The following is a 24,684-nucleotide window of genomic DNA, read 5'->3' on the forward strand; positions in this document are numbered from 1 at the left end:
ACAACCTCCCTATCTGCCCTGCTCTGTTCCTGACAGGGGAAGGAGCCCCAACCCCCAGATCAGCCCTGCTCTGTGACTGATAGAGGGTAGCTCCCCAACCCCCTGATCGGCCCTGCTCTGTGTGTGACAGGGTGTGGCCCTCCAACACCCCCATGGGCCCTGCTCTGTGTGTGACAAGGTGAAGCCACAACCTCCCCATCGGCCCTGCCCTGAGTGTGACGGGGGAGTGCCCCAACCCCTGATTGGCCCTGCTCTGTGTGTGACAGGGTGTGGCCCCCCAATCTCCCCCACCATGAGCCCTGCTCTGTGTGTGACAAGGGGCGGTGCCCCAACCTCCCCATTGGCCCTACCCTGAGTGTGACTGAGGGTGGCATCACAACCTCCTGATCGGCCCTGCTCTGTGCGTGACAGGGGGGAACTCCCCAACCCCCTGATCAGCCCTGCTCTGTGCATGACAGGGGAGAGCTCCCCAAACCCCTGATTGGCCCTGTTCTGTGTGTGACAGGGTACGGAGCCCCAACCCCCCTGATGGGCCCTGCTCTGTGCGTGACAGGGGGCAGTGCCCCAACCCCCTGATAGGCCGGCTCTGTATGTGACAGGGGTGGCACCACAACCCCCTGATCCGCCCTGTTCTTGCGTGACAGGGTGTGGCGCCGCAACTTCCCCATCGACCTTTCCTTGAGTGTGACAGGGGGCGTCGCCCCAACCCCCCAATTGGCCCTACCCTGAGAGTGACTGAGGGTGGCATTGCAACCTCCTGATCCACCCTGCTCTGTGCATGACCAGGGGTGGCACCCCAACTCCCCAATCAGCCCTGCTCTGACCCCGACCAGGGGCTGCGGGGCACGGACCTAGGGATTGGGCTTGCCCTCTGCCACCCGGGAGTGGGCCTAAGCCAGCAGGTCGTTACCTCCCGAGGGGTACCAGACTGTGAGAGGGCACAAGTGGGGCTGAGGGACACCCCCCTCCCCCGCCAATGCACAAATTTTTTGTGCTCCGGGCCTCTAATATATATATATATATAAATTGTATTACCTCACAAAGATTCTCAGAGAAATATTGGATTAATTTATGCACACACTAGTAGATTCTAAATCTCTAAGGACTTTTGTGTCTGGACATCACCTGGGTTAGGATTCTCTACTATTTACTAAAATATATTTGACATGCTCAGCAAAGTAATACTTTCATTAGTGTTGGTCCCACAGAAAATATTTTATAGAGAAAACAATAATTTTTAAAATATAAAATACATAAAAATGGCTTTCAGAGTAGCAGAGAAACTTATATCTTCCAAGTCTAAAAAGTTACAATGATAAGGGAACCAGGCAATTATCAAGTATGTGTTACTAAGATTCACATAATGTATTAAAATTATGTATGTACAAACTCACATAAAGTCATGCCACCTAAAATTTAGAATGAGGTGCTTACAACTAGCAACATCTAAATTTAATACATTTCTAATGAAAATATAATTTAAAATTTTAAATAATGTAAATCAATTATATCTATAATATAAAATAATAATGACAATATTTTACAATCAATGGATGACACTTGTGACCTGAAAATTTCACTAAAACCTTATTTTGAGAAAATAATCTCTTTTGTGTACAATTCTAGGTTAACTTTCATATCTAATAATAAAAGCATAATATGCTAATTAGACTGATGTCCCTCTAGACAACTTTCCCTATGAAGCTGGGGCTGCGAGAGAATCCCGGGTCCCGGGTGCCAGAGGGAAGCCACTGCCAGCAGCCAGGGGAAGGAAGGGCTATTATTGCACGAATTTCCTGCATTGGGCCTCTAGTTTCATAATAACATTTTAAAATATTTAAATGGGTAACTAACCTTTAATACTTGCTTGACAGAAATTACTTAAAAAGCAATTATATAGAGTCAGGAATTTATACTTGTGGATAATTTGGATGAAATTTCTTTTACCTTTCAGTTAGAGGAACTAAACATTAGAAACTCCTGATATTGTATTTTTTGAAAAAGTATCCATAAAAAGTGTGGTGAATTAAATGGGTGCCCCATATATATACACATAAACTATGCAAGACATAGTTGATTAACTCTCTAAAAGTGAACTTTAAAGACTTTCTTAACCCCACTCTCAAACCAAGTTAATCACTTCCTTCTCTATGCTTCATTGTATTCATTTTACATATTCATTTTATTACATTTTAAAATACCGATGATAACCTTTATAAATATGAAATTAACTGAACTGAATTGAATCTATTTGAATAGGGAGTTATTTGCAACTAATGCTAATACATAGAGTTACTTGATGCCATTAAATAGTAGGAGCCCGTGTAACCTATTGGGAAGATGTCATATTGAATGAAGCCTTATTTCTTAAGTTTTGTATAAAATGAGGCCTTTTTTTAGTCCATTAAATGTAGGTAGTGATATTTTCATTTGCAAGGTGCTAGTATAGGGTTGTTCGACAAGGATATTGTTACTACTGTTAAGTCTAGTGTCGTTTTACCTAAAGACATTTGCATTTTAAGTAAAATTTTCAGAGGCTTAGCTTAAAAGAATCATCACATCAAGCATTATGGTTGCTTTGGTAACATATTTATGGCCAGAAAAATTTCCTCCCTGACCCCAATCTTAAAATTTAAGTGTTCTTAATTATCTTAGAAAGGATATAATGCTTTATATTATACGGATAGTAAACAAGTGACAACTAAACTTATTGTCAACTTGTAGGGAATTGATGACTGTGCTGTAAATTTTTAAAATGAAATATTGCTTGCTCTAGTCTAAAAATACAAAAATAATTTAATTCAGGGAGTTAAAAAAATTTTAAACTATTTAATCTCTGCTGGCCTATATACACACATACCTACTCCTTGGGGAGAGGTGGTAGGGAGCGGCAATAAAAAGCCTAATATCTGTAAGGTTAAATTAGATTTGGGAAAGCTTCATGATTCTCAAGTGTTTATATGATACAATTATTCCAGAAACAAAATTGATTGTACCTAATAACATAAAGATTTCTTTATATAATGTTTCTGCCATTGAAGATATATCACTCTAAAAATTGTTTTTAAACTCGTACAAATAAATTATGTTAGAAAAGATTTAGTAGTTGTTTAATAACTTATAAAATAACCATAAATAAATATCAGCTTAGTTACTGAGGATGAAATGCCCTCAACAAAAAATAACATTTAATGGATTATAAAGTGTAACCCCATGAAAAATGTAGTGTAATTACATTTAGTGACATGCTAAAATTTAATTTGGGTTAATTAAATTGAACTATTGGCAATATTTGCTTATGTGCTTATTTTTAAAAACACACACTATGATTTAAAGCTTAATTGCAATACTTATGAGATAATAAAATTGCTTCTCCATCAACTTTTTAAAATATAAATACAGATGGATAATTTTGTCACCTTGTAAATAGAATTTGTGGATTTATTATTTACTACCAGGAAGTGAACATAACTAAAGAGCATGAATAACTTAAAAAACTATAAATATGATATTTTATTTTCAACTGATGATTGCTATGTTGGTGTTTCCTTTTATTCAGAGGGATGGTTCTTCTTAAAGCCCAGGAGAGTGGTCTCTGTCAATGGAGCCTTCCTTTGGGACTATTTTATTGGTATCATTCATCATTTGATAGCATTTTACTTGTGCCTATTTTTATTCAGCCTCAGTAAGCTCTTCAGTTCATCAATTTGTTTTAGAAGTCTTTACCTCACTTTCAGAGGTCTCAACCAAAATTCTCTAACTTCATTGAGTTTATTGGATGCTGTCTTAATTGATTTATAATTTTCTGCGTCTGTAGTGGGAGCACTATTCCTCACAAATTGCTTATTCCACTGCTTGCTTTTCATTACCTCTGAGAATCATGACCTACCCCCATTGTTATATCACCAATTTTTCCAAAACTTCAGTAGTATTCCATTCCAACTACGAGTATAGCTTAAGGATGGACATTGCAGCCTAGCCCAGGATGCCTGCATTTGAATTGTAGCTCTATCATTTACCAGCTGTATTACATTGGTCAATATATTTAACAGCTCTAATCCTCAGTTTCTTCAACTGTAATATGGGAATAATAGCAATAATATTCAACAATTCAATAGGATGATGCAACTAGCCCATGCTTTAACTCAGGTTAGCTAATATTTGTATTATTGGCTTTGCTCTTTTATAGTTAGTTTCTCAGCCAATTCTGCACACACATTATTATCATCATTGTCAACGTATCAGTTCTATATGCAGAAACACAGGTCAATAATTGAGAACTGTCATAATGATTTGACACCTCAGAATCTACTCTAGATAAATGTGTTTTGTGTAGAAGGAGAAAATGTCTCCTTGGCCTGAAAGGCATGTCAGATATTAATAAAATTGGTTTTCAGGTACACAGATGCATTTGCTTCTTTGCTTTCTCTATACCCTCCCCCCTAAGTGGTGGCAACTTGATCCCAGAAAGCTCCAACTCAGTCACCAGGCCAGGTAAGGACACAAGTACACAAGGTCAGAGTAGGATTGGAAATCAGGGAGAGTGGTTCCCAGGACACTGAATATTGAAGCAATGCTTCTCTTCAACAAAGCCCCAGTGAAACCAAGTGATCCTGTATGGAAAGACTCTGAGGAAAACCATTGTAATATGAGCTATCTCTGGCCAGACTGGAGATTCAGACCTCCCAGCAGTGTGGCTTTAAATGAAATAGCCAAGGACTCTGGTAATACAGAATCTATGCCTTAATTATAATTACTTTCTTATATTCATTTCAGTATAAATCATATTCTAGATATTCATTATTTTTCTGTAAGGACAGTCAGTATCGTATAAAATAAAAGACAAACATGGTAATTAGCCATACGTCCGATACCCTTCCCATTGGCTAATCAGGGCGATACGCAAATTAACTGCCAGCCAAGATGGCGCCCAGCAGACAGGCAGCTTGAAGCTAACATGAGGTTTGCTTGCTTCAGAGACGGAGGAAACCAACATTCCCCGCCTGCCTTGCTGGCCTCTGAGCTTGCAATTTGAAACATTGTTACAAATATAGAAGCTAAACAAAACCCCCAAAACCTGCTTTCAGTAAGCTGGGATCTCAGAGCTGGAGTTGATACGGTGTTTCAATTGTAGAACCCAATCAAACCAGATACCTGCTTTCAGCAGTAGAGACCTCAGAGCTGGAGGCAGAGCTAAAGCTGGCCAAGAATTAAAAAAAAAAAAAGAATAAAAGGAGCAGTTGGGAGCTTCAGTCACCCGCCAGCCTGAAAACAGCCCTCAGCCCCTCACCCAGACTGGCCAGGCACCCCAGTGGGGACCCCACCCTGAAGGGTGTCTGACCAGCTGCAAACAGCCATCATCTCCTCATCCAGGCTGGCCAGGCACCCCAATGGGGACCCCCACCCTGATCCAGGACACCCTTTAGGGCAAACCAGCCAGCCCCCACCCGTGCACCAGGCCTCTATCCTATATAGTAAAAGGGTAATATGCCTCCCAGCACCGGGATCAGCGGAGCCGAGAGGCCTCCCAGCACCAGGATCAGCGTGACAGGGGGCATCGCCCAAACCCCGTGATCACCCTGCAGCTCTGTGTGTGACAGGGGGCAGGGCCACAACCTCCCTATCTGCCCTGCTCTGTTCGTGACAGGGGAAGGCACCCCAACCCCCTGATCAGCGTTGCTCTGTGCCTGATAGTGGGGAGCTCCCCAACCCCCTGATTGCTTTGCAGCTCTGTGTGTGACAGGGGGCAGCGCCCCAACTCCCCGATGGGCCCTGCTCTGAGCCCGACCAGGGGCTGCACCTAGGGATTGGGCCTGCCCTCTGCCACTCGGGAGCAGGCCTAAGCCAACAGGTCGTTATCTCCCGAGGGGTCCCAGACTGTGAGAGGGCACAGGCCGGGCTGAGGGACCCCTGTCCCCCCCGAGGGCAAAAATTTTTGTGCACTGAGCCTCTAGTCCTATATAATTAAAGGCTAATATGCAAATTGTCCCCTCAACAGGGAGTTCGACCAGAGGGCAGGACCAGCCGGCCAACTTCCTCTCTTCCCTCCCCTTGGCTGGTGCAGCCCAATTGGCCCCAGTCAGGGAGGGCCTGCCGGACCGGCCAGACCCCACCCTTGCACAAATTCATGCACTAGGTCTCTTGTATTATATTATCCAACCTCATGTTTTTATTTTTAGCCTATTATCATGTGTCTCTGAATAAGAAAGTAATACTGGAAAATATAGAACTAAATGGTACAGTCCATTTTTCAATAATGATAAGATAAACTCTCATATTCCTTGTCCTGGTATTTTGTTTTATTGTCTTTATAAACTAGAGTGTTTTGGTAATATATCAGAAAGACTTGCATTGTGAAAAGACAGTCATTTCATTTTGTATCAACTTTTAATGATGTACTTAAATGTCTAGCATTATGATATGATCTGTCCTAATTTATTTCAATCACTCCTCTTTTACTGTATGCTTTACAGATATGAAAATGCTATTGAAATAATCATAAACATGGTAATGATACTAAAGTGATTATTTTTAAAACCTCTTTGATTAGAACTTGTTAAGCTTCTTAAGACTATACCCTTCTTATAGAACTTTGAAATATACTGAAATAAATTTTATTTGTTTAATATTGTCACTAATACTAATTGTGGGTTTTTTTTTTCTGTGCTATTTTATTAGGAGAGGTGAATAAATTAAAAATAAAAACAAACAATTGATAGTGTTTAAAATAAAATGTTCTTATTCTTAAAAATCTATTTCTCATTTGGGAAAGGACATTGTTGTTTAGAATTTTCTCAGTAGCTTATGTATCTAAATAATTTTATCCTAATAAAATAAAAGCTTAAAATGGAAATTTTTAAAGTATTTAGATATTTTGCTGCAGCTCTCATTTTTAAAATAGCATGAAGTGATTAATATTCATCAAAAGGAAGTGGAAGAGAGGCATCATTTTATTTTCAATTAATAGAAAACATGGCATTGTCTATTTTTAGTCACCTCACCATTTATCCATTCCCTCTGGACGTGAACAGGCTGCCACGCTCCTTGTCTGCTGTCTTGCTGAAAGTGCTGCCTATGCTGCCACGCGCACCACGCAGCTTCTCTCTGGCATTGAAGCACTATCTTTTTCAGCCATGCAAGTCTGCGTTTTGTGATAAAGTACAGTTATGGGCAGCCTTGCTGACTTTACTCTGCTGCGGAAAGAACTCTCTCTTATTACAGTATTCTATTTGAAAACTCTCTCTTCTGATGCTTGACTTTCTTCTGAAATTGTACTTGCAATCCCAATGGTTTTCTTTTTAATATTTTGGCTTATTTTACTTGTTAATATGAACTAGATATTTAATTCTAAAACAAACAGCAAGAAAGTTTCTGACGGCTTCAGAAAGTAAATTTTATAAAGGAGTTTATATATTCAATTTAATCCAGCATATATTTTATCAATATGGGAATTCATAGTTTCTAAGCTCCGATGGAGGTAATCTGATTTGTGATATGCTGGTGAAATCATTTCAAATTCTACACCATCTACAGTGATTACTTCAGTCTATGTGATGGCATAAACGCTTTATCATGCAAGTCCTTTCAGCATAGAAATGAATATATGAGTTGTACTATCAATCATTTATTTAATGTATATAGACATCACCTTGGAACATTCATTTCTGATGTGCTTTTTTTAAAGATATCTTTATTGATTTCAGAGAGGAAGGGATAGGGAGAGAAAGAGACATCAATGATGAGAGAGAATCATTGATTGGCTGCCTCCTGCTTGCCCCCTACTGGGGATGGAGCCAGCAATCCAGGCATGTGCCCTTGATCGGAATTGAACCCAGGACTCTTTAGTCTACAGGCCAATGCTCTATCCACTGAGCCAAACCAGCTAGGGCCATTTCTGATATTTTTTTAAGCACATGGATACAGTCCTGGTTCAACTGCAGGTCAGAATATAAAAAAAAAAAATGTTAATGAATATCTTAAACTCAGAGTGAAGTATCAGAAATATAGGAACCAAAGATAAATAATAACTTTTTAGGAAATTATTAAGCGGTGAAATTATTATTACATAAAAAAATAAAGAACATTATCAAATGAAACAATTCTGCAGAAGTCCCAGAAGTACCAGGGATGTGTGTGTTGAGGGATGGATGAAAGTAAGATTTGAACTGTATTACATGGGCATACATATAACAAGGTTGTTGACAAAGAGTTAGCTCATTATGATATATGAAAAGATGTGAACTTGATTAATTATCAGAGAAATGCAAATAAACCATAATAAGATACCACTACTCACCTAAAAATTATATGGAATCATAAAGACTATCAATGGCAAGTATTAGTGAGGTTGTGTAAGTCCATATCTAGACACAAGTTATAATGAAGAAGAATAAATTCATTCTTCTTAGCAGGAAGAATGAGAATATAATATATTTCAAAGGATTAAGAGAAAAAGAAAAGTCAGCCTAAAATGTATTCTTACTTAAATTTACTCATAACTAAAATAAGTACAATCCCAAACAATAGCTGCTGAAATTAAAATGGTAAAGTAATAGTAGTAATAATAAATATATTTCAAAAATAAGATAATTAAAACAAATAGTGAAATATTTAACAATGTTATATATAGGGAAAAGTCAATGCATCTGTGTAGACAGAGGTTGAAAGTGTAAAGTAAAAATAGTAAGTAAATTTGTGACCTATAGAAACAAGGTGTGAGACTTAAGAGGTCAAAACGTGTAGACTGAAGAGGTCCATTAGAGTTTTAGGATTCTAAGTTCCTTGTACTTTCCATAATAGAACTTGACCTGTTTTAGACGCTATGTTTAGCATTCATTTAAAAATGTTAAGGATAATAATGAAATAGGGGAGTATATCCAAATCACTATTGTAAAACAAATAAACAAGAGAAAAAATAAAGGTACCCAGAAACCTCAATCAAGCCAATATAAGGGGGAAAACAGGAAAACAATATAAAAAACAAGATAAGTTTAAAAACAAAATAAATTAGTATAAACAAATATATCAGCCATTAATAAATGTAAAACACTAATGGTTTTAGTTAAAAGATAATGTCTAAAGGTTTTAATTCTATTTTCAGACTGAAAAAATGATTTTGAGGCATAGCATTATCAGGGATAAAGACTACCAATACTTTACTCATAAAAAGTGTCTAGAAAGACATCTGAATAACACGTGTATTTTTTTTATATTCAAATATTTCAATGCAAAAAAATGTATAAAATTCTGTGTATAAACATTTTTTTCTAAATTTAGTTATTTTATTATTTCAATATTTATAGGAAATTATAAGGATCTTGTGCTTTAAATTTGCTATATAGGTTGTTAATTTATAAATATCAGATCCTATGAATCTTTAAGTTTGACTTATAAAAACTTGTTTTATTGTTTTTATATGTAACAAGGTAATACTCCTAGTAAGGCCTTTGAATAATATAAATTTACTCTAACTGATCAGAATAAAATACTTTAAACAATTCTACTTTCATAACAAAATCTCTTTAAACTTTTGAAGCTTCATTTGTAAATGAGATATATTTAGTTTTTGTGTTTTTTAGAAATCTCACAAGAGATGATTGAGAAAACTAACAGTTTTAAGAGAAAAATATCTTCTTAAACCCCTTAAAGAATTTTGATAAAGACAAACTTATCCATTGGTAAATCAAATTTTCTTAATAATCTAATATTGTTAACAGAAAAAACAAATAATCTGAGACATTTTTGCTAAAACTAAAATATCAAATATCATATATACCACATTCCCCTAATATCACAAGCACTTTTATTAAAAAAAATTCTGATTGTTCTAAACCTAATACTGGAGTATTGGTGATTTAGTATTGGCTTCCTTCATTATATCTTAACTAGAGGCCCGGTGCACAAAAATTTGTGCACTTGGGGGGAGGGGGGTGTTCCTCAGCCCGGCCTGTGCCCTCTCACAGTCTGGGACCCCTCGGGAGATAACGACCTGCTGGCTTAGGCCAGCTCCCGGGTGGCAGAGAGCAGGACCAATCCCTAGGAGCAGCACTTGGTCAGGCTTAGAGCAGGGCTGATTGGGGAGTTGGGACGCCACTCCCTGTCATGCACAGAGCAGAGCGGATCGGGAGCTTGTGATGCCAGCCTCAGTCATGCTCAGAGTAGGACTGATTAGGGGGGTTGGGGCACCGCGTGCCTTGTCACACTCAAGGCAGGGTCGATGGGGAGGTTGTGGCGCCACGCCCTGTCACGCACAGAGCAGGGCCAATCATGGGGTTGGGGCGCTGCCCCCTGTCACACACAGAGCAGGGCCCATGAGGGGGGTTGGGGCTCTGGACCCTGTCACGAACAGAGCAGGGCCGATCAGGGGGGTTGGGGCTCCATACCCTGTCACACACAGAGCAGGGCCGATCAGGGGGTTGAGGAGCTCCCCCCGTCACTCACAGAGTAGGGCCAATAGGGGAGTTGGGGCACCGCCCCTTGTCACACACAGAGCAGGGCGGATCAGGGGGTTGGGGCGCCACCCTCTAAAACCCACAGAGCAGGGCCAATCAGGGGGTTGGGGCGCCGCCACTGTCACACTCAGGGCAGGGCTGATGGGGAGGTTATGGTTCCACCCCATCACACACAGAGCAGGGCCCATGGTGTTGGGGGGGGGGAGCGCGCTGCCCTCTATCACCCACAGAGCAGGGCCAATCAGGGGGTTGAGGCGCTGCACCCTGTCACACACAGAGCCGCAGGGTGATCAGGGGGTTGAGGAGCTCCCCTCTATCAGGCACAGAGCAGGACTGATCAGGGGGTTGAAGCGCCTTCCCCTGTCACGAACAGAGCAGGATGGATAGGGAGGTTGTAGCCCCGCCCTCTGTCACACACAGAGCCGCAGGGCAATCAGGGGGTTTGGGCGCTGCCCCCTGTCACACTGATCCTGGTGCCGGGAGGCATATTACCCTTTTACTATATAGGATAGAGTCCTGGTGCATGCGTGAGGGCTGGCTGGTTTGCCCTGAAGGGTGTCCTGGATCAGGGTGGGGGTCCCCACTGGGGTGCCTGGCCAGCCTGGGTGAGGGGATGATGGCTGTTTGCAGCTGGTCACATACCCTTCAGGGTGGGGGTCCCCACTGGGGTGCCTGGCCAGTCTGGGTGAGGGGCTGAGGGCTGTTTTCAGGCTGGTGGGTGACTGAAGCTCCCAACTGCTCCTTTTTTTCTTTGTTTTTTTTTTAATTCTTGGCCAGCTTTAGCTCTGGCTCCAGCTCTGAGTCCTCTGCTGCTGAAAGCAGGTATCTGGTTTGTTTGGGTTCTATAATCAAAACACTGTATCAACTCCAGCTCTGAGAATCCAGCTGTCTGAAAGCAGGTTTTTGGGGTTTTGTTTAGCTTCTATATTTGTAACAATGTTTCAAACTGTAAGCTCAGAGGCCGGCAAGGCAGGCGTTGAATGTTGGTTTCCTCCGTCTCTGAAGCAAGCAAGCCTCATGTTCGCTTCAAGCTGCCTGGCTGCCGGCGCCATCTTGGCTGGCAGTTAATTTGAATATCGCCCTGATTAGCCATTGGGAAGGGTAGTGGACATACAGCTAATTACCATGTTTCTCTTTTATTAGATAGGATTATCAGTTAATTTTCTAATGGGCATGCTAAGGTTGCTTAGTGGAAAATTAAAAAAACACTGCACTCTTTGCTATAGTAGGTTTAATGTAATTATTGGTATATTTGTTTATTGTTTATAAATTTGAAATCACTTTAAAAGAACTGGTTACATGTCTTGGGTTCCTCTTAGGGCATTGATTAGACAGATGATACCATTTTTAATTAATAACAAGGAATTTTAGTGTAGTCCCATTTGTATATATTTTTCTTTTGCTTCCCTTTCCTGAGGTGAGATATAAGAAAAAAATATTGCTATGTGAAATTTCTGAGAATTTACTATCTATATTTTCTTCTAGGATTTTTATCATTTTGAGCAGGGGTCCTCAAACCACATGCGGCCCGCCGAAAACATTTATCTGGCCCGCCAGGTGTTTTTGCCACCGCTGTGTGCATAGGAATTTGTTCATAGTGTTTTTTTAAACTATAGTCCGGCCCTCCAACGGTCTGAGGGACAGTGAACTCGCCCCCTGTTTAAAAAGTTTGACGACCCCTGGTTTTGAGTATAACATTTGTCATTAATCCATCTTGAGTTTATTCTTGTGTATGGTGAAAGAAGGTTGTTTAGTTTCATTGTTTTGCACGTATCCTTCCAATTGTCCAAACACCATTTATTGTATAGACTATCTTTACCCCATTATCAAATGTGTTTTTGCCTCCTTTATCAAATATTAATTGAATATAAAGGTTTTGGTTTATTTCTGGTCTCTCTAGTCTGTTCCATTGATCTATATGTCTGTTTTTATGCCAGTACCACACTGTTTTGATTACTATGGTCTTGTAGTCTAGTTTCATATCAGGTAGCATGATTCCTCCCATGTTGTTCTTCTTTTTCAAGATTGCTGTGGTAGCCCAGTCAGCAGGGCTCAGTGGTTGAGAATCCATCTATGAATCAGGAGGTAGTACCACACTGCCTCCCCATATCATAATCTAGGTATGTGCCCCAACTGGAAACACAACCTTTTGGTGCACAGGATGATGGTCCAACCAATTGACCAATCTAGTCAGGGCTGATACCTATATACTTTTATTAACCAATATCACTCCAATAAATTCAATTTAGAAAGAAAAGAAAGGAAGAAAGGAAGGAAGGAAGGAAGGAAGGAAGGAAGGAAGGAAGGAAGGAAGGAAGGAAGGAAGGGATAAAAATGGAAATTTATGAATTGCAGAATAGTGGTGTTTGTTTCTTTTCTGATTTGTTACAGATTGTGTTTTCCTCCTCCCCAACTCAGTGCATTTATTAAATTGGCTTTCAATTCCTCCTCTCATTGGATAAAAGCAAGTTCAACGTGTTATTTATGTAAGAAAGGGTAAGCTATTCTGACACTTTAGGCCAGGAGTGGGGAACCTTTTTTCCTGTCGAGGGCCTTTTGGGTATTTATAACACCATTCACTTAATAAATTCATTCAATATGAATTTATGCTGCTATGAAAAAAGCTCCTAGGTTTATTGAATTTTGAATCCTGCCTGCAGTTGCCTTGGCAGGGACAGACCAAATGATTTTGTGGGCCTGATACAGCCTGCTGGCCGGCCATTTCCTACCCCTGCTTATGTCAAAAATCCGTGCTCAATTTAACTGAGACCCTGAAGTTATAATAGCCTCGTGGAAAGAACTTGGTTTTTATTGTTAGATCTAGGTACTAATCTGAATTTTTTAGTCACCAACTGTATGAGTTTGAACAAGTTACATAATTTTTAATATCTTTATAGTTTCAATAACTTTGTATTTGGGTTAACTAAACGTATCACATGAATTTATTGTGAGAATAAAATCAGTTCACATCTCTAAAGTACATTTTAAAGTGCCTAACCCATAGACAATGGTTATTAAATTGTAGTTACGATTAATTTATCAAAATAATCTTATACATGATAGGGTAGAGTGATTTATTACTGATATTAAATATAGCTTCTAAGATAGAGTTCACTTTTAAGCTCACTAGTGCAAAGAATTTAATTTTAAATCTGCCATCTTTCATCTTGATGTCAAGATCTGTGAAGGTCTGAGATTTTACCCTATGTGAGAGCTAACAAATTACTTTGCCAAAAATTCATGTCTGCCAGCAAAGACTCAAGACTGCTGCATAAGAGACAAAGGGCATTTTATGACTCACAGCAATAAGAGTGGTCAACATTACATCATTTGCACTAGTTTCCAAAGCCATCATAATTCCCACATATCAAGGTCCATGTGATGCTTGCACACCCAGTGGGTGGTGTTAGAGGGAAACCCCAATCTATTTATATGAAAACCATGGGTGTAACACATCATGACCGAGGCTCAACCAACAGGAAGGAAGTCAGTCCTGCAGAGGTCGTCTTGGAGATGGCTGTGCCCTCCCCAAGCTGTTTCCCGCAAGGGCGAGGTTTCAGTCAGGAACCTGTCCTCAGAGCATGGATGCACTGAGTCCTGGGTCCTCTTAGCAACAGCTGCACCCTCCCCAAGCTGTTTCTGGTAAGGGCGAGGTTTGAGGCAGGAACTGGCCCACGGAACGTGGAGGCATATCTTTATAAAGTTTTAATACATTATATTAGAGGTCGTGGTGGTACTGTTTACTGACAGCATCTACAGGAATTGCTGAAAATTTACTTCTTGGTGGAAGCACCTTTCATGCCAATATAAATTACCCATTCCATTGAATGAAACTTCAATTTCTAGACTCGATATAAACAGTGAAGTTTCTAAAACTATTAAAAAGGCCCAACTTCTCATTATTGATGAATGCACCATCACATCCAGTCATGCTATAAACACCATAGGCAGATTACTAAGAGAAATTATGAATTTGAATGTTGTATTTGGTGGGAAAGTTCTCCTTCTAGGAGGAGATTTTCGACAATGTCTCAGTATTGTACCACATGCTATGTGATTGGCCATAGTACAAACGAGTTTAAAGTACTGCAATGTTTGGGGATGTTTCAGAAAGTGGTCTCTTACAACAAATATGAGGTCAGAAGATTATGCTTATAGTGGATGGTTAGTAAAACTTGGAGGTGGCAAACTTGATAGCAGTTTTCATTTCAGAATGGATATTATTGAAATCCCATGTGAAATGATTTGTAATGGATCTATTATTGAAGCTCCCTTTGGAAATACTATGCCTATAGATAATATTAAAAATATATCTAAACGTGCAATTCTTTGTCTAAAAAATTTGGCACATTCAAAAATTAAATGAAGATATTTTGGATATACTCCATGGAGATTTTCACACATATTCGAGTGATAATTACATTGATTCCACGGATGATGCTGAAAAGGAAAATTTTGCCATTAAATTTATTTATTTTATTTTATTTTTTTATATTTTATTGATGTTTTACAGTGAGGAAGGGAGAGGAATAGAGAGTTAGAAACATCGATGAGAGAGAAACATTGATCAGCTGCCTCCTGTACACTCCCTACTGGGGATGTGCCCACAACCAAGGTACATGACTTGACCAGAATCAAACCTGGGACCCTTGAGTCCACAGACTAATGCTCTATCCACTGAGCCAAACTGGTTAGGGCACCATCAAATTTCTTAATAATATTACTCCTCTGGGAATGCCATGTCATAAATAAAATTGAAAGTGGGTGCAATCATCATACTATTGAGAAATCTTAATAGTAAATGGGGTCTTTGTAATGGTACCAGTTTTGTTATCAAAACATTATGACCTAACATTATTCAAGCTGAAGAATCAACAGGATCTACAGAGGGAGAGCTTGTTCTGATTCCAAGAATTAATTTGTCCCCATCTGACACTGGCCTCCCATTTAAATTGATTCGATGACAGTTTCCTGTGATGTCAGCATTTGTGATGACTATTAATAAATCACTAGGACAAACTCTTGACAGAATAGGCATATTCCTACCTGAACCCATTTTCGCACATGGTCAGTTATATGTTGCTTTCTCTCGAGTTTGAAGAGCATGTGACGTTAAAGTTAAAGTTCTAAATACGTCATCACAAGGGAAATTAGTCGAGCACTCTGAAAGTGTTTTTACTCTTGGGTGTACAGGGAGATATTAGAATGAGTTTAATCACTTTATCAGTCATTGTTTGCATCAATGTTATTTTTATTTCATGTTTTTGTTGTTTTTATAGCATGCCTCTGTTGTTGTTATATCCTTTTGTTACTACTTATTTATTAACTAGTGGCCCATTGCACAAAGATTCACTCAATAGGCCTTCCTTCCCCTGGCTGCCAGCACTGGTTTTCTTCCAGCACCTGGGACCGTGGCCGTAGCAGCGAGGCTTGGCTTCTCCGTTCTGGCTGTTCCCAGCCCCTTTCTTTTTTTTTCCAGCTCCTTGAGTGGATGCCAGGGCTGGCTGGAAGCCTGGGTCTCCCCCGGCAACCCAGGCCCCCAGCTACTCCTTGAGCCAAGTACAGGGCTGGTGGGAAGTTTGGCTTCCTCTGTCTCTGGGAGCAACCCAAGCCTCCTGCTCGCTCCAGCTCCGTGGTTGCCACCATCTTCAGTCATCTTCAGTCTTCACTCTGCTCCTCTGTATGCAAATTAACCGCCATCTTTGTTGGGTTAATTTGCATAGTTGCTCTGATTGGCTGGTGGGTGTAGCAGAGTGGTGGAGTGATGGAGTGATGGTTAATTTGCATATTTCTCTTTTATTAGTGTAGATAAATTTATATATTATTTTCATATACATTTTACTAATTTCCTTTCATCTCTCACACTTCTATTAGAGAGAAAGGGCAAATAGCTATATTAAAATATTTCCGCTAATTAATTCCCTTTTAATGTGCACCAATTTCATGCACAGGGCCACTAGTATTTTATAAAGAGCCTGCTAGAAAACCCACATAACAACCTCTGCCCTAGAGAGAGTGAACAGCAAATCCATCTTCTGTTTTGGAAGACACTCTTTAACTTTCAAGGCTGTTTGCTTTATATGCAATCTTGAGAGGTAATAATGGAAAAAAATTGTTAATGCCTCTGCTCAGGAGACAGAGAGGCAAGGAATTCAAAGAGAATTTTCTCCCAACAACAGGTATAATGGCAAATTTGGCTCTTTTAGTATGAAAATCAGGAAAAAGTTTCATAAACACAATTCTAATTTACAGTTGTTTAAAGTGTTCAAAGTGCTAAATTCTACCAAAACTATGTGTTTACAGGCATGGTAAGGGACTTCAGTTACTTGTAGATGTCTTAATATTGTTTCAGAGAGGGAACAGAAAAGTTGGGATATTTATGAGGTTTTGAGGGTATAGTTTAAGCATATAATTCAATGTGAGGGCTTGATTAGAATTGTTGCATGATATAATAGTTAAGAATTTATGGACAGCACAAGGCTAAGGTTTTAAGTAAAAGATCCAAAAGTAAGTGGTATTTGTTAAAAGCTAATAGTCTGCTGCTTATTTTCTTTTTGTTGTTGTTGTTGTTAATCCTCACCTGAGGATATTTTTCCCCATTGATTTTTAGGGAGAGTGGAAATGATGGGGAGAGACAGAGAGAGAGAAACATCGATGTGAGAGAGACGCACTGATTGGTTTCCCCCAACATGTGACCCTACTGGGGGCCCAGGATGAGCCTGCAACCAAAGTGCATGCCCTTGATAGGAATCAAACCCACAACCCTTCATTCTGCAGGTTGACAATGTAACCACTGAGTAAAACTGGCTAGGGCCAGTCTGATGTTTATCTTAAAGACCTTTTAAAAAGTCTTGAAGGGAACAATAATGTTATTTGCATCTTTTATCTTTCCAGGTATAATTTTCTGGAACAGCAAGAGTAAGTGTAAAATTAGTGAAGTCATGATAACATGAATATTAACCTGTGTGTGTACAAGTGATTTAAGTTCTCCAAATCCAAATGACCTTCAACCAAAGCCTGCCACAATTGTATATGAGACTGAACTGGTTGCGGGGGTGGGGGTGGGGATCTGCTCATTTTTTTATAGATTCATTTTATATCTTGAAGAAAATAGTGGGGAGAGGGGGCACAATTTACCAAATAGGGAAATTAAAAATTGACCAGTGTCAGGAAATGATGAATTTAAGATAAATAAATATATGTAGAGAGAAATAAATAGGGCAGAAATGTTAAATACAGAAATAAGATGCTAACAGAATACTAGAATTTGCTATAAGGATGATATTAGGATGGAGTCATCTTAACATAAAAAGAATCCTTACATTCAGGACAATGAAGAAAAACAATTCCAATCATAATACTTGATCTTTTAAGTAGATATACATATCTAATCTTACTTAAAAAATACTTGATTGAGTAGTGTTTTTCAGAAGATGAATACAAAGATTCACAATTGGCAGCCAGCTGAGAGTTAATTCATGTCTCTCTAGGTGTTCATGTTTCTTTTTCTATTTTATCTTTTTGTATAGATCTGATTTTTTTCAAAGTCAAAAGTTGCATCAATCTCTGTAAACAAGGGTTGATTAAGAAGCAAAGAGGGTCCTCAAGATTACGATGGAGTTCAAGAGAAGCAATAAGAGACAAAGCACTTGAGAAAACAAAAGTCATTTTATGTTCCCATAAGAATTTCCCAAGCCTAATATTCTCAAAAGAGTCAGACTAGAAGATAAAATATTTTCTTTACAGATTTCAACAATACCTTTTGTTGCACAGGACAAAATTAAAGTTCTATAATCAATGTGTGAGAGGCACCATTCGATCACCAGAGAGGTGTTATTGGACAGCCCCCTGAGTCAGAGGGCAAGGGCTGTCCCCAACCTCGATGCCTGTCTTCTCATGTACGTGAATTTATATGTGAGACCTTGCTTGCATTGCGATTAAGCCAATTTTATTAAAGCAATTAAAGCATGTACCTTTATTAAAGAAGCAAGGCAAGCAAATCTATACATCTGGTTTGTGAAGCACAGGCAGGCTGTCAACTAATCTGAAGTACAAGTTGGGTGGGGGTCTGAGGCATTATGCCCCTTCCTCTTAAAATTCTCCTGCTTAATATTTTGGTGTGAAAATTTCTCTGCTGAATATTTCGGTACAGATTAATTCTCAAGGTCTCTTTTAACTTTGTTGTGGCCTTCCCAGAACTCATGAGAAGCACCTGGCAGCTTTATCTCGCCAAGCCTCGAGACTGCTGGCTTCTCTGCTTAGGGAGTAAAACTGTTTTTGTTGTTGTTTTTCCCTTTTCCCTTCCCTGCTACTTTCCTTCATTCTCTTGTTAGGGAGGCTTTTAACCATTTGCCTTCATGTCATTTGCTGGGGCAGATAATGTCTTGTTATTTACAAGCTGACTGCAAATTGCCCACACTATTTGCCTTATTTTAACTTTCCTTATCTCAGTTTCCCTATTCCCTCTGTCCTGGAATCCTACAGCAAATGGCCTTACACTTTCCAAGGATAATATTAAAATACTAGAGGCCCAAAGCCCGGTGCACAACATTTGTGCATGGGGGTGGAGGGTGGGGAATCCCTTCAGCCCAGCCTGCACCCTCTCACAATCCGGGACTGCTGGCTCCTAACTTCTCACCTGCTTGCCTGCCTGATCACCCCTAACTCCTCTGCCTGCCTGCCTGATCACCCCTAACTGACTCTGGCTGCCGACCTGATCACCGCTACCTTGCCCCCCTGCAAGACTGATCACCCCTACCTTGCCCCCCTCTGGCCAGATTGACCCTAACTTGATACACTACTGGCCTGATCGCCCCTAACCAACTCTGCCTCAACCCCTGGCCTAAGCCACAGAATGGCCTCCCTCTTCAGGAGGCAACCTGGCAGATCAGGGGAAGGTGCTGCCCCACTACCCCACTGCTGCTGCAACTGCTGGCCTGAGCCTGGTCCCTCACAGCCTCTGTGGCTATGTCCAAAAGGTCTTCCAGAAGACATCTGCCCTAATTATCATATTACCCTTTTATTAGTATAGACTAGAGGCCCGGTGCACAAAAATATGTGCACTCCGGTGGGGAGGGAGGTCCCTCAGCCCGGCCTGTTCCCTCTCACAGTCTGGGACCCCTCGGGAGATAACGACCTGCTGGCTTAGGCACGCTCCTGGGTGGCGAGGGCAGGCCCAATCCCTAGGTGCAGCCCCTGGTCGGGCGTAGAGCAGGGTCGATGGGGAGGTTGCGGCGACACCCCCTGTCATGCACAGAGCAGGGCCGATCAGGGGTTTGGGGAACTGCCACTGTCACATTCAGGGCAGGGCCGATGGGGAGGATATGGCTCTGCTCCATCACACACAGAGCAGGGCCCGTGGAGGGGGTTTGGGGCGCTGCCCTAAATCACCCACAGAGCAGGGCCGATCAGGGGGTCGGGGAGCTCCCCGCTATCAGGCACAGAGCAGGGCCGATCAGGGGGTTGGGGCGCCTTACCCTGTCACGAATGGAGCAGGGCGGATGGGGAGGTTGTGGCCCCGCCCCCTGTCACACACAGAGCCACAGGGTGATCACGGGGTTTGGGTGCTGCCCCCTGTCACGCTGATCCCGGTGCTGGGAGGCCTCACGGCTCCGCTGATCCTGGTGCTGGGAGGCATATTACCCTTTTACTATATAGGATAGAGGCCTGGTGCATGGGTGGGGGCTGGCTGGTTTGCCCTGAAGGGTGTCCTGGATCAGGGTGGGGGTCCCCACTGGGGTGCCTGGCCAGCCTGGGTGAGGGGATGATGGCTGTTTGCAGCTGGTCACATACCCTTCAGGGTGGGGGTCCCCACTGGGGTGCCTGGCCAGTCTGGGTGAGGGGCTGAGGGCTGTTTTCAGGCTGGTGGGTGACTGAAGCTCCCAACTGCTCCTTTTTTCTTTTTCTTTTTTATTCTGGGCCAGCTTTAGCTCTGGCTCCAGCTCTGAGTCCTCTGCTGCTGAAAGCAGGTATCTGGTTTGTTTGGGTTCTATAATCGAAACACTGTATCAACTCCAGCTCTGAGATCCCAGCAGGCTGAAAGCAGGTTTCTGGGGTTTTGTTTAGCTTCTATATTTGTAACAATGTTTCAAACTGCAAGCTCAGAGGCCGGCAAGGCAGGCGGGGAATGTTGGCTTCCTCCGTCACTGAAGCAAGCAAGCCTCATGTTAGTTTCAAGCTGCCTGGCTGCCGGCTGCCATCTTGGCTGGCAGTTAATTTGCATATCGCCCTGATTAGCCAATGGGAAGGGTAGCAGATGTACGCTAATTACCATGTTTCTCTTTTATTAGATAGGATGAGAAAAGGCAGTATTAATAGGTGTAAATTTAAAAAGTTTACTTTTAGTTTTATTCAAACAGAGATTGGCAGCTTTTTATATAGTTTGGTGGGCTTCTTTTTTTACATTCTGGTTTTTATTTCAGTTTTTTATTGAAGATGTGCACTGGCTGTATTACTAGGAAACATATTATTAAAACATACTGAAGCTATATCCTACAAAATCACCTATAATTAAAATAAAGATTAATTTAATCTCTATCATTCTGACTCATCTATCAAACTTGTTTCTAAATTTGGACATGGTAAAGAAATGCAACAGTATATAACAGAGGATACAGAGCTGAAAGAGAAAACTAGAATGAATATTCCAGAGAAAGATGAAGTCTATTGAAATGTGAGATGGGACTTCTAAAAGCAGCAGATTGAGAGCCAGCTTTACAACAGCAATTGAGAAACAACTATTAACATATTGTGATTGCTGAATTGAGTTGTTGCAGAAGAACTAGATAGGCTTTAGAATGTATGACTTCACAGATCAATGTAAAAACTTTAAAATTATATGAGTTTCAAAGTGAACTCATTATTATTATTATTTTAATACTAGTGGCCTGGTGCACAGAGAGGGTGTCCCTCAGCCAAGCCTGCACCCTCTCACAATCTGGGACCATTGGCTCCTAATCGCTCACCTGCCTGCCTGCCTGATTGCCCCTAACCACTCTCCCTGCTGGCCTGATCATCCCTAACTGCCCCCCTGCTGCCGGTCTGATTGCCCCCAACTGCCCCCCTTGCCAGCCAGCTCACCCCCAACAGACCCCCCCCCTTGCCGGCCTGATTGCCCCTAACTGCCTCTACCTCGGCCCCACCACAATGGCTTTGTCCAGAAGGACGTCCAGAAGGTCTCCGGGTCTAATTAGCCTATTATCCTTTTATTAGTATAGATAACTTTGTTGTCGAAAGTATTATAGATGTCTTCTTGCCCCCCAACCCCCATTGACCTCCTCCATCCCACTCCTGCCCCATACCCAGGACTTCCTTCCTATTCCCTCATGAAAAAAATGATAATAAATTAATGCAATTTAACCTCAATGGGAAGACCCAGCGAAGATGACACATTAAATGTTCCTTAACTTTAGGTCCACTCTGAAAACAGAACCAGATCAAGGCTTGTCTGAGGCTAGTTTTCTATTTTATTTTAATTTTCAAAATATATTTTTATTGACTTCAGAGAGGAAGGGAGAGGGAGAGACAGATAGAAACCTCAATGAACCATGACCTCCTGGTTCATAGGTCGATGCTCAATCACTGATTCATACTGTCTGGGCAAGGCTAGTTTATTTTAGAATGTGATCCCAGGTAGAAAGTAGAATGCAGGGTGGGGAGAGTGAAATAGGAAAGGAGGAAAAGCCAATATAAGAATGTATTCTTGAGTTGGAAGCTTTTTTAAAAATATATTTTATTGATATTTTACAGAGAGGCAAGGAAAGGGATAGAGAGTTCGAAACATCGACGAGAGAGAAACATCGATCAGCTGCCTCCTACACATCTCCTACTGGGGATGTGCCCGCAACCAAGGTATATCCTTGACTGGAATTGAACCTGGGACCCTTCAGTCCGCAGGCCGATGCTCTATCCACTGAGCCAAACCAGTTAGGGTAGTTGGAAGCTTTTTGAGCAAGTGTTAACCTTTCCCACTAGGACCTTCTGAGAAGCCTTACAAAATGGACCACAGAATTGTTCACCCAAACAAATAACAGGAAATCTTTATTAAACACTCTTTGTCCTCAACTGCTCCAGGGTGGTCCTGTTGACATTAATTCCTTATACTTCCAGGTCACCAAGCCAGCAGGACTAGCTGACATCCACGTGGGTCTCCAGAGCAGGAATCACATAATAAGATTCTCAATTTAATGCAAGGCTCTGTGAGATTGCATCAGTAAAGGCTTTTTGAGGCTTGCATGAATCTGGTTGCTGCAACCAGAGGATTTTTCAAATAGTGTACAATGTATGTCCAATAGAAAAGATAGATAGTCAGAGAAATAATATTGTATTGAAATCTAGGTTGAGGTTAGGTATAGTCTTATGAAAAACCATGTGGGAGGATAATGATTTTAATGATTCAAAAGGCAACAGCATACTAGTGTATTTGACTCCCAGAATCAATATATATATATATATTTTTACTCATCCTATATAATAAAAGGCTAATATGAAAATTGACCGAACAGTGGAATGACTGGTTGCTATGACGTGCACTGACCACCAGGGGGCACACGCTCAACACAGGAGCTGCCCCCTGGTGATCAGTGCACTCCCACAGGAGGAGTGCCGCTCAGCCAGAAGCCTCTCCCATCTCCACGGCAGCGCTAAGGACATTGCCCAAGGGCTCCTGGACTGCAAGAGGGTGCAGGCTGGGCTGAGGGATACACGGCACCCCTCACCCAGTGCACAAATTTTGTGCACCGGGCTTCTAGTCTATATATATAAAAGGCTAATATGCAAAGTGTCCCCTCGTGAGTTCCACCGGGAGAAAAGGAGTTTGATCTCTTGCTATGATGTGGGCTGACTGCCAGGGGGTGTTGCGGAACAAAGGAAGGCCTCAGCCGGCAACAGGAAGGCCCTGATTGGCCCTGATCACCAACCAAGCCTAGGGACCCTACCAGTGAACAAATTTTGTGCACTGGGACTCTAGTTATATATATATATATATATACTGTTCTATAGTGGTAATAAATGATAGTATTACATTTTAGTTTTGAGCCTTAAGTTCTGCAAAGTTCAATGAATATGCTAAAATCTGTATTCTTCAATACTAATCTTTCATAAATAGCATAATCATATTCAATTTTTCATTCATAATTGATAAAAATCATTTTATAAATTTTTTTATTTTCAAAAAGTTTAACTTGATGTGACAATTATCCAAAAGAAAGTTTCTTAAATACAATAACTAGTTTGGCAGAGATAAATAAATTAGAAATTTCAAATAAAAATCCACATTCCCATAGTTTATTTGTATCTTTATTTCTTTAGAGTTGATTTTGTAATACTTATAGTATTTTTGTGGTCCAAAAATATTTTCACCAGATAATTCATCATACATTTCGATTACATTTGATAAAAAATATGTTTGAAGTTTAATTTTTTAGAGAAAAATCACTAAATATTAGTATACATTGACTTCATTTGATCTGGTGTTTAGAAAAACGATCCAGTTGTTAGCAAACACAACTGAGTCATTCAGACAATCTATATGATACTTTATGATGATGTAGCATCCTTATGCTTTATCCTTTTGGGAGTCATTTTTCTATTAAATTTAACTTTTTTTTTCTACACACGTTCAGTGTTTTTACATTTTATTGTGAAGCTAATAGTCTCCATTTCTTTCTGTGAGCCAGTCTTCAAAGATTAATTTCAAAGATTGGTCTTTCCCTGTAAGTATTTCAAGTTTTATTGTGGCTATTTGTAATATTTTAATATTCATAACTCAAAGCTTACCTTACAATGAAAGATAATACAGGAGAGATACATATGGCAGAAAATAATGTCTGAGCTGATTCTCATGTGCCCACATTTCCTGTGGATCACCCAGGATTTCATAGGTTGAATTAACTTTAACATTTTTTAATTCCTGTACACCCAGCTTCAAATTAGCACTCCACCCTTTAAGAAAGTCTTTGGTGATTATATCTACATTCTGTAACGTTTTCCATTGAGATGAGACTGGAAAGGATGGATTTATTTCTTAAAAATTCCAAAAAATACATCACAATGAGGAAATCTATACTAGTAATAGAGAAATAAGCAAATTGTCTGGGATGCCATCACAGTAACAGTAATGACTGAACAGCAGGCTGCGTGGGGCGACAAGACCAGCAGGGGATTAGTGAGGGATGACCAAGTGACTGAACACCAGGCTGCGTGGAGTGACCAGGCCAGCGGGGGGGCAGTTGGG

Source organism: Myotis nattereri (assembly GCF_964212035.1).
Source record: "Myotis nattereri genome assembly, chromosome: 2".
In the NCBI taxonomy this organism is placed as follows: Eukaryota; Metazoa; Chordata; class Mammalia; order Chiroptera; family Vespertilionidae; genus Myotis; species Myotis nattereri.